Genomic DNA, 16180 nt, shown 5'->3' on the forward strand with positions numbered 1-16180 from the left:
ATTAACAACACCTACACTATACTATATGTAGAGCATATGGGAAATCACTTTTTCTAATATTTCTTCACTTCTACAATTTTTCTCGCCGCTTAACCAAACGACGCGTTCTCGAGCGGAAAAACAGCTTGATTTTTTATTTATGAAAATTGAAAAAAAAAGGTTTCACATATCAAGTAATTTTCACCACAACACAAAATTTACACTTACACTTGTGATCATTTTTTCACAATACACGATCGGCCATTGATATGAAATTACACGAAGCAACATTTCGGTGGGAGCAAAAGCGCCACCTATGTATTTGCAATGTTTCTTCTTATTTTCCTTTGTTTACGGAGACTTTAAATCTAACGATTCAATCGTCTCCGATTTTCTTTTCTACTATTTTTATTATTCTAGTTTCAAATGTTCTATATTTTCCTGTAAAGTCCTGTTTCTTTCAAATATTCAATTAAGTTATTCTCCTGAATGTCATCATTACTCAATATGTCCCTTAGGTTTTTTCCAATATTAATCCTAATTCTAGCATCCTTCGTATGTTGACAATCCAGTAGTAAGTGACTTACAGAGATGGGAGTCTCGTTGCAAGAGCATTGAGGTTTTTCTTTATTTCTTTGAAAAAGATATGTATGAGTGACCTTTGTATGGCCGATTCGAAGAAGGGTGAGAAGCCGTCTTTCCTTACTGTTGTTTCTGTCATGCCATGGAAAAGTGGTATTTTTAATTTTTTGAAGAAAAGTTGGTCTGTTGTTTCTCCAGGCTATGTTCCAACTTTGGTGGATCTGCTGTTTTACCCAAAGTTTCGCATCGGAGCGAGGAATGGGTACATTAGGGGGTTCTTGAATTCTGCCCCTACCGGCTAATTTGTCGGCGACAATATTTCCAGGAATTCCGGTATGACCGGGAATCCAACAGAAGGTAATATTTTTATCTGAGGCAGCTTCTTCTATTGCAATGATCCATGGGTGAAGGTTTTTACCTTTTCGAAGAGCCCGGAGACAGCTCGCGGGATCATAAAACAGAACAATAGGAAGAGAATCATGTGTGCACTCTTGGGTAGCGATTAGAAGCGAAAATGCTTCTGCGCTAAAAATAGTGCATTGGGGAGGAAGCGAGAAACTACCAGTATATCGGTTTTCAAAAATACCGCAACCGACACCATCAGTGCTTAGTGTATACTTGATGTTCAAACTGGAATTTTGTTACTACGAGGTGATTGAAATAGGCCTTCACTTTTGATGGGAGATCTTCTGCACGAACTTCCTTGAGTAAATCAAGGTTAACATTCGGCGGTTTTACATTCCAATTCCTTTCCATGACCGTCAAATGTACACATATATCGGGAAGATTCTAATTCGTGTGTTCTTTGAATTGGTCCTTTGCCCGAGATATTAATGTAACATCATGGTCACGGTCAGGAATTGAAAGGTAACGAATAGCTCTATTTGTTACAATCTTCGTAACGAGTCGATCAAATGGTAGTTGCCCACTCTCTGCCATAACAGCGAGGGTAGGACTTGTAACGAAGGCACCAATGGCTATCTTTATTGCCTTGTTATATACCGGTTCGATCGTTTTTAGTGGTTTTTCACCACCTCGGCTGAAGATGCTTACTCCATAGAGAATTTTTGGTGTTAACCAAGCATTTATTATCCGTAAAAGAGATTTCCTATGTCCCAAAGCTAGATTGCCAGAAATCGCCTTCAATAGATTCAATCTATTGCGGGCATCTTTTTTGACCATCTGAGCATGTGGTTTAAAAATCAGTCTCTTATCAAAAGTTACTCCAAGTATTTTGAGAGTTTTGACTGCGGGAATTTGGGTTTCGAAAATTTTAGGGTTGGAAACTTTGAAGTGAGCTTTGGGATTACATATATGCAGAAGTTTTGATTTTTCGGGGATATATCGAAACCAGCCCAGTTTTGAACAGAATCAATCACTTTCTGAAGTCTTTTTCTTGTTGCTGATGCAGTGACGGTAACTGAAACTAGCACAATGTCGCATAGACAAGAATTTTTACATTTTCCGGAATTTTTGCAAAAAGGGACTGCATAATAATTATGAAGAGGGTTGGCGATACAACCGAGCCTTGGGGAATTCCCCTTTCTTGGATTTTCAATGAAGTAATGTGTTGTTGACTATGGCTCTGAGTTCTATTTTCTAGGAAACTTTTCACATAGAAACCTAGTCTTCCACGGATCACCCAGTCGAAGAGACTCTTCAATACTGGATATCTCCATGCTGATCAAATGCTTTACTTAGATAAAGTGATGCCACATCTGCGTGGTGATCTTTCTCAATAACGTCATGTACAATAGCCTGTAATTCTTCGAGGTGATCTTCTGTGCCTTTTCCCGCACGAAAAGCGAACTGTCTTGGATCGAGCAGCTTATTAGACTCTAAAAAGGTCTTTAGGCGTCGATTTACTATCCTTTCAGAACTTTTCCAACACAACTCAAAAGAGTCGAAAATCGTATAGAAGATGTTGGTTTTGACTACGTCTTTCATTTCTGTACCGGGGTGTTAGTTCAAAGTTTCTAAAACGAGAGAGTGACGCTGGACTGCAAGGTTTTGAACGTTAATACCTCTTTACCGGCTGGATGGAGTGGTATAATAATCACTTCATCCAAGAGATAAAATGTCAACGAATTATATGATTGTCACTTATCGGTTCAAAAGCTTAAAAATTGCTTTGAAAGCAAGCTATTGAAATCATAACAATCTTGCTCATTGATGATGATTGGTGATCGCAATGTGTTCCCGAACACGGTCACAAAATATAGGCACATGAAGAAACCGTGATTTGTTTTGCTCGCTTGCATGAGTGTTTGGGCATTGAGCTTCGTATTACGGAATGGAGGAGTAGGCATGACAATATGGGGTTGCAGTAGAAATGAACACACTTTTAAAATCAAAATTATGAATGAGAATTAATTTTCCAAAACCAAATTAGTACTCTATGTAAATGATAATCACTTTTGCTTGCAAGTAGTGAAAAAATATCATGCAAAAATTGTGTCTCTAGATCATTTTATATTATAATGTTATATTCTGGTGAGAATATCTGAAAAATCTGAAAATCGTTGTTATTAATCTAATAGGTAAATAACACCAAGAAAAAAATTTCATACAAATTTTAGCAATTTAAAACTTCTTTAAGGGCGACTAATCTGATAGAGAATAGCTGGTCTCATACAAACTAATGTCGTATCCAGATGACACCATTCCACCGTCAACGCGAAAAGCAGACATACGCAAGGCGTGAGTACTTTCACTCGCATCGGTTTCTGTTCTGCTTTCGCATGGAACAGTCATGAAAAATTGTTTGCGTATGAATGCGTCCGAGCGAAGTAATATTCGCACCCATTTACGCATTCGGCTTGGTGTTCCCGTGATGTAATCCAATAGCATCAGTTTGGCTTGGTGTTCCCGTGATGTAATCCAATAGCATTTGGATCCAAAAATGGTCCAGTCGGTAATTTTTCCGATCATAGAGAACAAACTCATTGCACCACTGATACACTCAAAATATTTCAAAAATCCAAATATTTGTCGAGTTGTTATCCAATCAATTTTAGATCGGAACCAATGACGGAGAGGTCGAGAGAGAACGCGGTTTTGGTCATAGAATACGTCAACGGCGATCGCTTCATAAGTTTTCCAACCAGTGCTTTAAACAATCTTTGGTTTTTAAATTACAACATACGAATCAACAAATTAGAAGAATAAAAAAAATTTAATGTTCTATTGTACATACCTTTCAATTCATCGACAACAGACGTGCTTTTATTGCTAGACAACGTCTTTCCAGTATCAGAATTCTTTTGTTTTGAGCCTGTTTGTTGTGAAGGAACGTCATTTCGAATGGCTGAATTTTGTGAGATATCGTCTAAAGATTTCTGGATGCAATCACCTGAAAATATACATGAGGGTAAAAAAGTATTTAATTAAAGTCATAGCCGGAAAATTACTTCATTTAATTAAAAAAAGTTAAGGCAATTTAATCACAGTTGTTATCAATAACCTATTACAATGCAAATTGATTCGTTTTTGAGCAAACTAATAGCAAATTCGATTTTAAAACTGAGTTAGTGCCAAACTGACTCTGTAATAGAGATGGGCAAACCGTTCACGAACGGTACGAAAGAACAAGTTCACCGAAAAGAGTGAACGAGCGGTCATTCTTTTTTAAGGAAAGGTAGTTCTCCCCACGAACTGATTGCGAGCGAACGGTTTGTGAACGAACTGATTCCGTAAGAACGGTTTGCGAGTGAATTGATTGAGAGTGAACTGTTTGGGAACGAAATGTTTGAGAACGAAGTGTTTGCGGGCGAACTGTTTGCGAGCAAACTAGTGCGCTGGACGGAATGGATAAATATAACGAGAACGCTTGTAAGGAAAATAAAACGATTTGTCGTTCATCAAAAGATCATTAACTGCCACATCCGCAGCAACCGGCCTGGGAGGAACCATTCGTGCCCGAGGAATGATATTTGGTCTCACTCCGTGAGCATTGTTGATCTGCTGAGCTTGAGCTTGAGCTTGGGTAGACTGTACAATTCGTAGTTGCTCTCCGTGATTGACATGAACCAACCAAATTGCACAAAGAACACACAGAATGACGCTTGGGACTCGTTCTCGTTGTGCAATTTTCATTCTCGTTGTGCAATTTTCGGTGATTCGAGCTTTCAATGATCAATAACGACGCCGGCCACGTCCTTACAGTCACCAGGGGAAGGGTAGGAATGTTAGTATGATATTCGCCGCCCGAAGGCCAGAAGGGTCGCCTCTATAGCGTGGTTCCCTAGCGTTTATCATGGAAGGGATAGTTTGTTAGTGGGAAGGGGTAATAATCAGGATTCACTGTGGTAAGTGATGTGATTATGCTAACGCAAACTAGAGATCACTTGACGAAACGAAAACTTGAAAACCAAATGCATTTCGTAGCCGTGAAGATATTAAAGGGTGACCTGAAAAGGTCTCTGCAAAAGGATCATAACTCTGGTAAGTGAATTAATTTTGTAAGCGTGGACCCAATTACTCGTTGAAACGAAAACTCGAACATCAAATGCATTTCGTAGCAGCTGAACGGTAACCTGAAAAGTCTCCTCTGTTCAACGGAGCAAAAACTCGAAAATCAAATGCATTTGAAGATTGAATATATTGAAGGGTCACCTGATAAGGTCTTATCAGACTCGGATCGGACTTAATACTTGTGCCTAGTCGCACGTCATGCTCTTCCATTGTAATACACGGAAATCACGGAAGTTTTCCGAATTGGGACTCTAGCATCTTGAACCTAGTCTTGCAATTTATATTTGAACCTCGAAAAGGAAAACTTGATACCTGCGATTTGGATTTGTAATAAAAACTAACAATTTCTCAAGTAATCATTCGAGCAATTATTAACGAAATCATTGTTCTTGTAGTAAGGGTTAGAATGACATAATTGAAGGAAAAGCAACGTCAATCCTCTATTAAAAAAAAAACCAAAAAGGAGATACATACAAGAAGAACTCACTGACATTCAAGGTGAACTACTAATCCCAAGAAAAAACATGGGTGAGCAAAAGAGACAAATGTAAGTTAATTCAAACTTTTCTCTCGACCTCCGTAACATTCTCATGGTCGAAACGCACACTACATTGAATATTCTTGCATGGAAATCTTATGGCCGCTTGTACATACACATCAAAGTCAACGTCTAGCTAGATTTAAAAGAAAAGAAAATCGATGTTACGTTGACGTCAATGCGCTCTTTACCACGAAGACAATATTAGATATATAAAAACCTCTAAAACTATTAGATCTTCTAAAACTCTAGAATGTCGTTTAGATTGAATGCAACTTCGCGCGAAAATGCGGCTGCACAAATCTCACGCAACTGCGAGAAGTAAACAACGACATAGAACTGCACCGGCGTGGCTACACCGTCCGCTCCGCCTTGCCGTGACCGAAATCGTCTGCCTCGAACAAACAAAACAGCCTGCCTCCATCCGTCAGCTATCGCACAATCAAAATATGCTCTCCGATCCAATCCTCTCACAAAAACTCGACTGTACGTCAACCGACGAAAATAATCAAACTACCTTGGTCTTCCGAAGCAAACGAGTCCGTTCTGGGAAGCAAGGCAACCACACCAATACAATCACATGTTTGCTGGTCATCCTCCACGATCGCGCACTCGTAATGCCACACTCACACACGCAGCCGCACCCGCCATCACCGCAGTCTTCTACTGACTGACACTTTCTCTCTCTCGCACACAACACCGAGAGACTTGAAGCAGATTGCATTTCGGATCGGTTATAAAAATAACAAATTGTTAATAGTACTTAGCTGGGATGTTGATGTTTCTCGATACAGTTGGATCATTTTGCTGGCAGAATTAGTGGTTAGTGGATTCCATCCTTAATATCACTGCTGTAAAAAACATGCTCTAAAAAGCAAGCTACCACGCATACACACATAACCACGGTACACGAGAGAGTTGAAAAAAAAACAACGCCATAATCCAGTAAAATAACCACAAAACTGATTAACTGAATTTTAACTTTTTTTTTCATTACAACACCATTAACACAACGAAACCAGAAACCATTTTCACGATAACTTTCACCAACAAACTATTCCTAGCAGCGAATAGAGCCGAAACAGGTTGAAACGCGCTAAACAAAGAAGAAAAAAAAATCAGACGCGGAGCAAAGAAAAACTCATCCGCACCCGACGAGTGTTCGGTCGAGACTCTCCGTGAGCATTGTTGATCTGCTGAACGACAATTCTGCGAGCTTTTTACAACCGATCGGTGTTATTGTTGTGGAAAAAGCCGAGTTGATATAGATAGAGCAACACTCCTACGGAAACTACCGTTAAGCATCTTGCCGGAGACGAGTATAGATATACAGGTCGGACTCGATTATATACAGACTCGATTATATGTGATTCGATTATATACAATTTTGGACTCGATTATATACAGCTTGGAAAAAAATGTTTTTTTCTAGCTTATTTCAAGAAGGAAAGGAGAACCTTTCAGCGTTAAGGTGAAGTTTAAGTGGCTATTACATGTACAGTGGAGTAAAAATCGGGATTTTTGACGTAGGACTACGTCTAACCGGAAGATATAGGGGGTGAAATGGAAATCTAGGCACTGAACAAGTAGGAAAAAATGCAAGATTTGGAACGCTTATAACTCGAGCATTTCTCAATAGATCGCAAAGGTTTTTGCTTCAATTGATAGGAAATATATCTACGCATCTATCATAACGAATAACATTTCATTTTTCTTGAGATAAATAATTGAATAATTGTGAAATATCAAGCATTGTCAAAATGCACTATGTGCCCATTTTTTATTGGTCCATTTTGTGCTCCTCAAATCGAACCGACCAAAACGGGCAACCAGAGCAGCAGCGAAATAGAATGAACCACGATTGGAAAGGAAAAAGAAAAAAATGAACGAAACATTGGTCGCAGTCTCACACATGCGTATTTCTCGAGCCAGCCAGTCAGCTTAAAAATCCCCGCTCCGCTGCCGTAACGATCATTCTCATTCAAACCGTACACCACATCGGTTCGCATCACAACACATCAACAAACCATCCCAAGCAGCCATGTCTGGACATGGTGAAGGAGGAAAAGTGAAGGGAAAGGCAAAATCCCGCTCGAACCGTGTTGATCTGGAGTTCCCCGCAAGGGTACCTAGGCCGAGCTCGTTAGTACCAGTGCACCAGTTCACCTAGCCGGCGTTATATAGTTTCGGCCGCCGAAGTGATCGAGTTAGCTGGTAAAGCTGCTCGCGACGATAAGTGGCGAGTGGCAAACGCAATCGTAAAACGGCATCAGGTAGCAGAAGAAAAAAGTTTGTTCTTTATACACACTGCTTTGGTGGCAAATCCAGAACAAGGCGGCATCGAGGGCGTTCGAAATGGTTTTTTTCAAAACCACGAGTACTAAGTTTTCTAAATTGGAACCATTCCATAAAACAAGGCGCTTTTCAGTGCCATTAAACCTTCCAAAAAAGAGTTTAGGAAATACAGTTCAATGCTTTCTAAAACAATATCCAAAATAATAATAAAACACAAATTGATTTTTTCATAATTTGTTTGCCAGGATATGATGAGTATGTGAATTTGGCAGTTGTTCTGAGCTTATTGATTTTCACCAATTCTTAAATTGCTTCTAGATTGAAAGTACAGTAATTTACACTTATCTCGACATTTAGCTAATTGGACGGACCAGTAATGCGACATATTTAGTTGGACATTTTTGTAAACATAGAGTTCGGGGTCCAAATTATGACCCCACATTGAAGGTCGACACTGTACCACTGTCATCGCAAATGTTCAATTACAGGTTAAAATTACCTCCAATCCGATACTGAGTGGTGGTAATGCGACGTGCCATTGAATGTAATTTACTGTAAAATATGTCACAAGCTGGATGGGAAGAAATTTTCCAACTGTGAAAGCTGTGGCGAGTGGCAAATGCAATCGCTAAACAGCAAGGTTTAGCCGAACAAGATGGGGATGTCGAGTGATAACAAAACAATAAACTCTTTAGATTGAAGATAATTTTGTGATCCTGAAAAGGACCCTTTTTAGCCTGCATGTGAATCCAACGAGCGAACAAATCGTAATGAATGTATTTTTTTGCCATCGCTCCCTTTTAACGCTCATTCGTTCGTCTCGTTTGACTCGCCCCTCTGGCTGAGTCCGCCGATTTTTCTCTATCCTGTGAGTGTGTACCGCTAGAGTATAAAACACGCGGACCCCAAACAATATCTTATTTTCTTTCAAACCGTAAACCCGTGTGGTTGTACGGCATCAGCATCGTGGACGTAACAAAGGAGGACAAGTTAAGGGAAAGGCAAAGTCTCACTCGAACCGTGCAAGTCTCCAGTTCCCTGTTGGTCGCATTCATTGATTGCTCCGCAAGGGTAACTAGGCCGAACGGATTGGTGCCGGAGCACCAGTATACCTAACAGCGATTATAGAGTTTCGGCCGTCGGAGTACTCGAGTTGGCTTGCAAAGCTGCTCACGACAATCAGAAAACCCGCATCAAGAACAGAGCAGCTTCGGTTCGGCGCTCATCAAGGCAACAATTAGTTTCAGTGAGTGGCAAAGTGTTTCTCCGGCACGTCGCATCAAATGTAATTTACTGAACAACATGTCACAAGCTGGATGGGAAGAAATTTTCCAACTGTGAAAGCTGTGGCGAGTGGCAAACGCAATAGCTAAACAGGAAGATTTAACCGAACAAGATGGGAATATCGAGTGATAACAAAAACACAACACCAAAGGTTCTTTTCAGAACCATCAACATATTCATGAAGAGTAAACAGTAAACTAATCCATTTTTAAGGTACATAGGTAGGTATTCACGTAGTAGAAGAAAATCAAACAATATATTTAAAATATATATTTAACAAAAGCTGTCCCCTTTGTATAGTCCTACGTCACTCCGGTTATGTCCCCGACATTACCCACCCGTCTTTTTTAAGATATTGCTTGAATTTTCACCAGGAATTGTTTAGATCGATATTGCAGCCAAATAATGAAAGATAGAAGTTGGGCGTCAAAGAACGAATTGTAGAGCGGTTAAAGACATTCAATTTAATTGTTGCAAAACAATGTAGTTCAATTTAAAATTTTAGGATAAAATTTAGGAAATAACACATTAAAAATTACTAACTTTGAAGTTTTTCACTTCCAAAATGTTATTAATATCCACTAATTGAGTTGTTCCACTACTAATCCTGTACTAATTTTTCTCATCTTTCAAATGAAATCATAAAAATTGTCTTCCGTAGCGTACTTTTTAATGTAGAGCCAGTTTGAAGCAACAGAGTCCGAAACAAGAAAAAGTTCTATAACTCTGTCATTGTTGAAATTCGAAAATATGCGTAGGATTTTTTTCATCAAATATAATCGTCTATCACCTCCTAAGACAATCTGGATAAATTTTTTTTTTTCGTGTGAGAAAGGTGTTTTCTGACTTAAAGGGGATGAATCAAAAATCAAATTCCTCTTTTATTTTCAAAAATCGAAAAATACATGTAAAAAAAACAAATAAAAAAATTTTTTGACTCGATTATATACAGTGGACAGTCTAAGCTCAATAGAGGTAATCCGCTCAATGAAGGTTGATAAACGCTCATCTTATTTCCTAACTAGAATAAGACAACTATTGAGTGTTTTGGTCGAAAAATTATTCAAGATTACCTTAGTATGGGTTCCCTCTCATTGCTCGATTCCGGGGAATTAGAAAGCGGACTCGCTAGCTGAGGTGGGCGCTTTAGAAGGCACACTTTTTGAAAGGCAAATTGCTTATAATGAATTTTTCCACATTCCTCGTCAGTATACGCTCGTAAGTTGGCAGCGCATGTGGAGTGGTGATGAGTTCGGTCGTTGGTTACACACGATTATCCCTAAGGTCTCGACGAGGGCATGGTTCAAGGGATTGAATGTAGGTCGTGATTTCATTCGCGTGATATCTCGGCTTATGTCCAATCACTACAACCTAAACGCGCATCTCTATCGCATTGGGCTCGCAGCAAACAATCTTTGTGATTGTGGCGATGGCTACCACGACATCGAGCATGTTGTCTGGTCGTGTATCCGGTTCCATGCTGCTCGCTCTCAGCTCTCTAGAGCACTGAGAGCACAAGGCAGACAATCGGATATCCCCATCCGGGATATCTTAGGTAGCCGGGATCCTGATCTTCTGCTTCATCTATACCTGTTCCTCAGAAACGCCGATGTCAACGTTTAATGATGTTTCCTTCGTTGTGTCCCCGTTTCATATCCCTCCTATCCGATCGATAAACTTTTACTTAGTCGCGGCAATACATACACACACTCTTTACAGACACACGGGCCGAAGGTTGTGCAGTCCACTGATCATTCAACAAGAGCCAAAGGTTGTACCGCTCATGACAACTCTACACGAGCTGATGATTGCGCCGCCATTCTATCCTGGATTCCTCGAGTCGAGAAAGACGCACCACGCTAGATATGGGGTACAGACTAGGGGGGCGTTGCTGATTAATGGTCAGCTGCATCCCAATAGGAAGTATCCCGTGTCGGGCACACGTACAGAGCATCGAAGACTGCGACATACCAATTATGAGAACACTTGTAATACTAACCTCGAGTCAACCGCGAGTAATCGGTTACATATTACTAACATAGTCTAAGCAAACATTGTCAAAATATTGAACTCCCGGCCCCGTTAGGCTGACGTCATATGAGCCTTAATAAAATATATATTTTGGATAAAAAAAAAAGGCGGCATCGAGGACGTTCGAAATGGTTTTTTTCAAAACCACGAGTACTAAGTTTTCTAAATTGGAACCATTCCATAAAACAAGGCGCTTTTCAGGGCCATTAAACCTTCCAAAAAAGAGTTTAGGAAATATAGTTCAATGCTTTCTAAAACAATATCCAATATAATAATAAAACACAAATTGATTTTTTCATAATTTGTTTGCCAGGATCTGATGAGTATGTGAATTTGGCAGTTGTTCTGAGCTTATTGATAGTTGGGGACTTTCCTGATTATTCAATTTTCACCAATTCTTAAATTGTTTCCAGATTGAAAGTACAGTAATTTACAATTAGTTCGACATTTAGCTAATTGGACGGACATGTAATGCGACTTATTTAGTTGAACATTTTTGTAAACATAGAGATCCAAATTATGACCCCACATTGAAAGTCGACACTGTACCACTGTCATCGCAAATATTCAATTACAGGTTAAAATAGCCTCCAATGCGACACTGAGTGGTGCTTCGGCACGTCGCATTGAATGTAATTTACTGTACAACATGTCACAAAGCTGGATGGGAAGAAATTTTCCAATTGTGAAAGCTGTGGCGAGTGGCAAACGCAATCGCTAAACAGAAAGGTTTAGCCGAACAAGATGGGGATATCGAGTGATAACAAAACAATAAACTCTTTAGATTGAAGATAATTTTGTGATCCTGAAAAGGACCCTTTTTAGCCTGCATGTGAATCCAACGAGCGAACAAATCGAAATGAATGTATTTTTTTGCCATCGCTCCCTTTTAACGCTCATTCGTTCGTCTCGTTGGACTCGCCCCTTTGGCTGAGTCTGCCGATTTGTCTCTATCCTGTGAGTGTGTACCGCTAGAGTACAAAACGCGCGCTGATGACCACCTATGCATTCCCTATCACAGCCATCATTTTGATTGTACGATATGTGCATACGCCAAAAGTTGCCCGGCGTTGATAAGTACAAAGGTTTCAGAAAAAAACGCAAAAACACAACGCCAAAGGTTCTTTTCAGAACCACCAACATGTTCATAAAGAGTAAACAGTAAACTAATCCATTTTCCAGGTAGATAGGTAGGTATTCACGTAGGAGAAGAAAATCAAACAATATATTTAAAATATATATTTAACAAAAGCTGTCCCCTTTGTATAGTCCTACGTCTCTCCGGTTATGTCCCCGACATTACCCACCCGTATTTTTTCTTCTGCTACCTGAAGCCGTTTTGCGATTGCGTTTGCCACTCGCCACTCGCTGCAACAGCCTGTTGTCTTGATGTCCACCGAACCGAATGTGTTCTGTTCCGAATGCGGGTTTTCTTATCGTCGCGAGCAGCTTTGTCAGCTAACTCGATCACTTCGGCGGCCGAAACTATATAACGCCGGCTAGGTGGACTGGTGCACTGGTACTAACGTGCTCGGCCTAGCTACCCTTGCGGGGAACTCATGATCAACACGGTTCGAGCGGGATTTTGCCTTTCCCTTCATTTTCCTCCTTTACCATGTCCAGACATGGCTGCTTGGGTTGGTTTGTTGATGTGTTCTGATGCGAAACGATGTGGTGTACGGCTTGAATGAGAATGATCGTTACGGCAGCGGAGCGGGGATTTTTAAGCTGACTGGCTGGTAGAGAATTACGCATGTGTGAGACTGCGACCAATGTTTCGTTCATTTTTTTCTTTTTCCTTTCCAATCGTGCTTCATTCTATTTCGCTGCTGCTCTGGTTGCCCGTTTTGGCCGGTACGATTTGAGGAGCACAAAATGGACCAATCAAAAATGGGCACATAGTGCATTTTGACAATGCTTGATATTTCACAATTATTCAATTATTTATCTCAAGAAAAATGAAATGTTATTCGTTATGATAGATGCGTAGATATATTTTTTTCAATCAAGTGCTATTAACAGGTGGTTATCGAATTAGTATTAACCACTGGTGGGCTTCCAGTATCGAGAAAATGTGGAAATATCTAATCGTTACTGAAAATAATCTGCCAGTTCCTCTGGGAATTTAAAAATACATTCATGTGAAAGAGTTTATTTGAATTTTTTCTATCCATGTAACACTGTGACCAAATATGTTTCAATCAAGTGCTATTAACAGGTGGTTATCGAATTAGTATTAACCTAGGTAGTGCGGACTGAATCAAAACGGCTGTCAAAAAAGATCCAATTGAAATGTCAAAAGAGATCCAACGATCAGGAGTGTTATTTTTCTTATGATAATCAACACTATAAAAAAGGTATTGTTATCAAATGCAAAAATAATTAAACTTATAAAATGAACGAACTTCATTTTTCCGTCAATTGTTTAATTGGCCATTGCATCTCTGAAAGAGAATCTCATATTGCAAGGTATCAGAACTTGACCGAATATCAACAAACTACAAATAACGCTTAGTTCACTCCAACATGCTCCGCCAACGGATTGGATGATAGTTTTTGCTGTACAAGGACAGCACACCAGTTCGATTAAAGACAGAGTGTACGCAACAGCAGCAAATTTGAAGCAGAATTTAAGAAGAAATTTAAGTGCTTGTATAATTTCATGTATATTTCTATAGTATTAAGTAAAATACAATGTACATAGTTATAGTAGTTTAAGTGTGTGTGTTGTATTTTGTCTCCGATGAAACGAGTCCCTCAATCTGCTACAGTGATGTGAATTTCCATGCGAATGGAAAATCCCCGCTGCATCACTGCAATGAAGGCAGTCTGCATCGCGCCCACGGGGGGATTTTGGGTTCTCACGTTGGGCAATCCGCATAAAGGCTGCTTTGGTATCTCGCAGCGGGATTAAGTAGCAGTTTTCACAGTCCACTGCATTAAGACGCTATCAAAATAATCCTGAAAATGTGTATGAAAGGTTTGCTACACTTTTGGTTTCCAATAATTCAAACATCGTACTTACTCCACTGATACGCGAATCCTTATACGGAACTAGTTTATCGTCTCCGCAAAAATCAACCCAGTGCGTCTGTAAATACGTTTCCGAAGCTATAAGAGCTAACGCGAACATTTTCACTCGTATTCGGGCAGCCTTTCACTGAGCAACGCATTTTTAATGTCCACTTTCCCTGATATAATTTTTCTCCGAACGAAATAAAAACAAACGAAGTCACAATCACGTAAATGTTTACTCCTGTGATTTGAAAACATTCGATGAAAAGTGGAAAGAAGAGTTGCCAGATGATTTTTAAAAAAAGGCTGTAAACATATGAGAAAGTCTGTTAAAAATGTGGAAATGTCTGTAAAAGCGTGCGAATCTGTAGAAATCTCTTTTAATGTTAATTTTTCCAGATTCATTGATACTTTGTACATCGCGATGCACGCTAGATTGTCTTTTGTATATTATTGTATATTTTGTATATGTACATCTTTTATATATACAGCCATTCCATGCCAAACCGATATAGTGGTTCTCAGATTTCAATGAAAAGTGGTAGTTTTGTTCTTTATCGCAAAACATTAAACCCTTTTTTTTCGTTAGGGTGACCATTTCCATTTTAGGGTGGTCCGAAAAATCATTTTTCCCCAGTTTTTCCCAAAACTGACTTTTTTCAAAAAATCATAACTTTTGAATCATTGAACCGATTTAGATTATCGACATATCTAATTGAAGCCAATGAGCTAGCTTTTCATTAAAATATAATATATTGAAATTGTAAGGAAAAAAAAAGGATTTTGTTTTTGTACTTATCGATTGTATTTTTTTATTATTTTGAACTAGAGGGCGCTATATATTTTTTATACTTTTCTTGAAAGCTTGTTATACATAACATATCTCGATTTCAGAGATGCTTTTTTTTCGTTATTGAGATATGATTTTTGACGTAGGACTACGTCTTTCATTTCTATACCGGGGTGTAAAACCAAAGTTTCGAGAACGAAAGCGTTACGCTGGACCGAGATTTTGAGCGTTAATAGCTCTTAAACAACTGAACGAAATGGTATGATAAACACTTCATTTGAAAGATAAAATGTCTACGCGTCATATACTTGTTACTTTTTGATCCAAAAACTTGTTTCAATAGTCTTAAAATTGCTTTCAAAACAGGCTATTGAAATCACCAATCGGTATATAAGCGAGCGGCGCTCGTAAACCCACTCAGTTATGATTGAACAGCGACTGGAGCATGTTGTCGCTGTTGTTGTGAAGCTAATTTCGTTTATCATGAAAACGCTGATGAACGGTGTCACCAAGAGCCTGTTTGTGCACCTAAGGCCAAAAGGGAATCCATCAGGAGGAGAGTGATGCCACGGTTCCGCTTGAAACATCGGAGCAGCCGCCACACACACACACACACACATACACGCGCGGAATTCTCGTTGCTATCATCGTTGCTGAAAAATAATCTGCCAGTTCCCCTGGGAATTGAAAAATACATTCATGCGAAAGAGTTTATTTTAATGTTTTCTATCCATATAACACTGCAACCAAATACATTTGGTTTTGTTATTTTTCAATCAATCGCAATTAACAGGAAAGCTTCTGAATATTTTTTTCCCCATCAGTGGAAATTTTCGTATCCAATATTGGATGCATAACATGAAAAACGGAAAATGTTTCACATCGCGAAAATCAAGTCATTTTCGAGCGATTATTTGCTTTCTACTCATATAATGCTGCGAACAAATACATTTCGTTTTGGATTTTTTCAATCAAGTGCGATCAACGTAAGACCACGTCTTTCGGCAATTTATTAGAGGTGCAATGAATCTTTAGGAATTCCCGCGCTACGCGCACTGGCAAACAATGTTTACTCAACAATTTCTCAAACTAGAAATGGGTGTTGTGAGAAAGGATTAGCGAACGCGAAAACGACAAACGGGAGAAAGATATTTGGAGGTTGAAGGAAATTGGCAGAAAACTTCTTCATTCTT

The sequence above is a fragment of the Toxorhynchites rutilus genome, chromosome 1 (genome assembly GCF_029784135.1).
Source record: "Toxorhynchites rutilus septentrionalis strain SRP chromosome 1, ASM2978413v1, whole genome shotgun sequence".
Classification (NCBI taxonomy): Eukaryota; Metazoa; Arthropoda; class Insecta; order Diptera; family Culicidae; genus Toxorhynchites; species Toxorhynchites rutilus.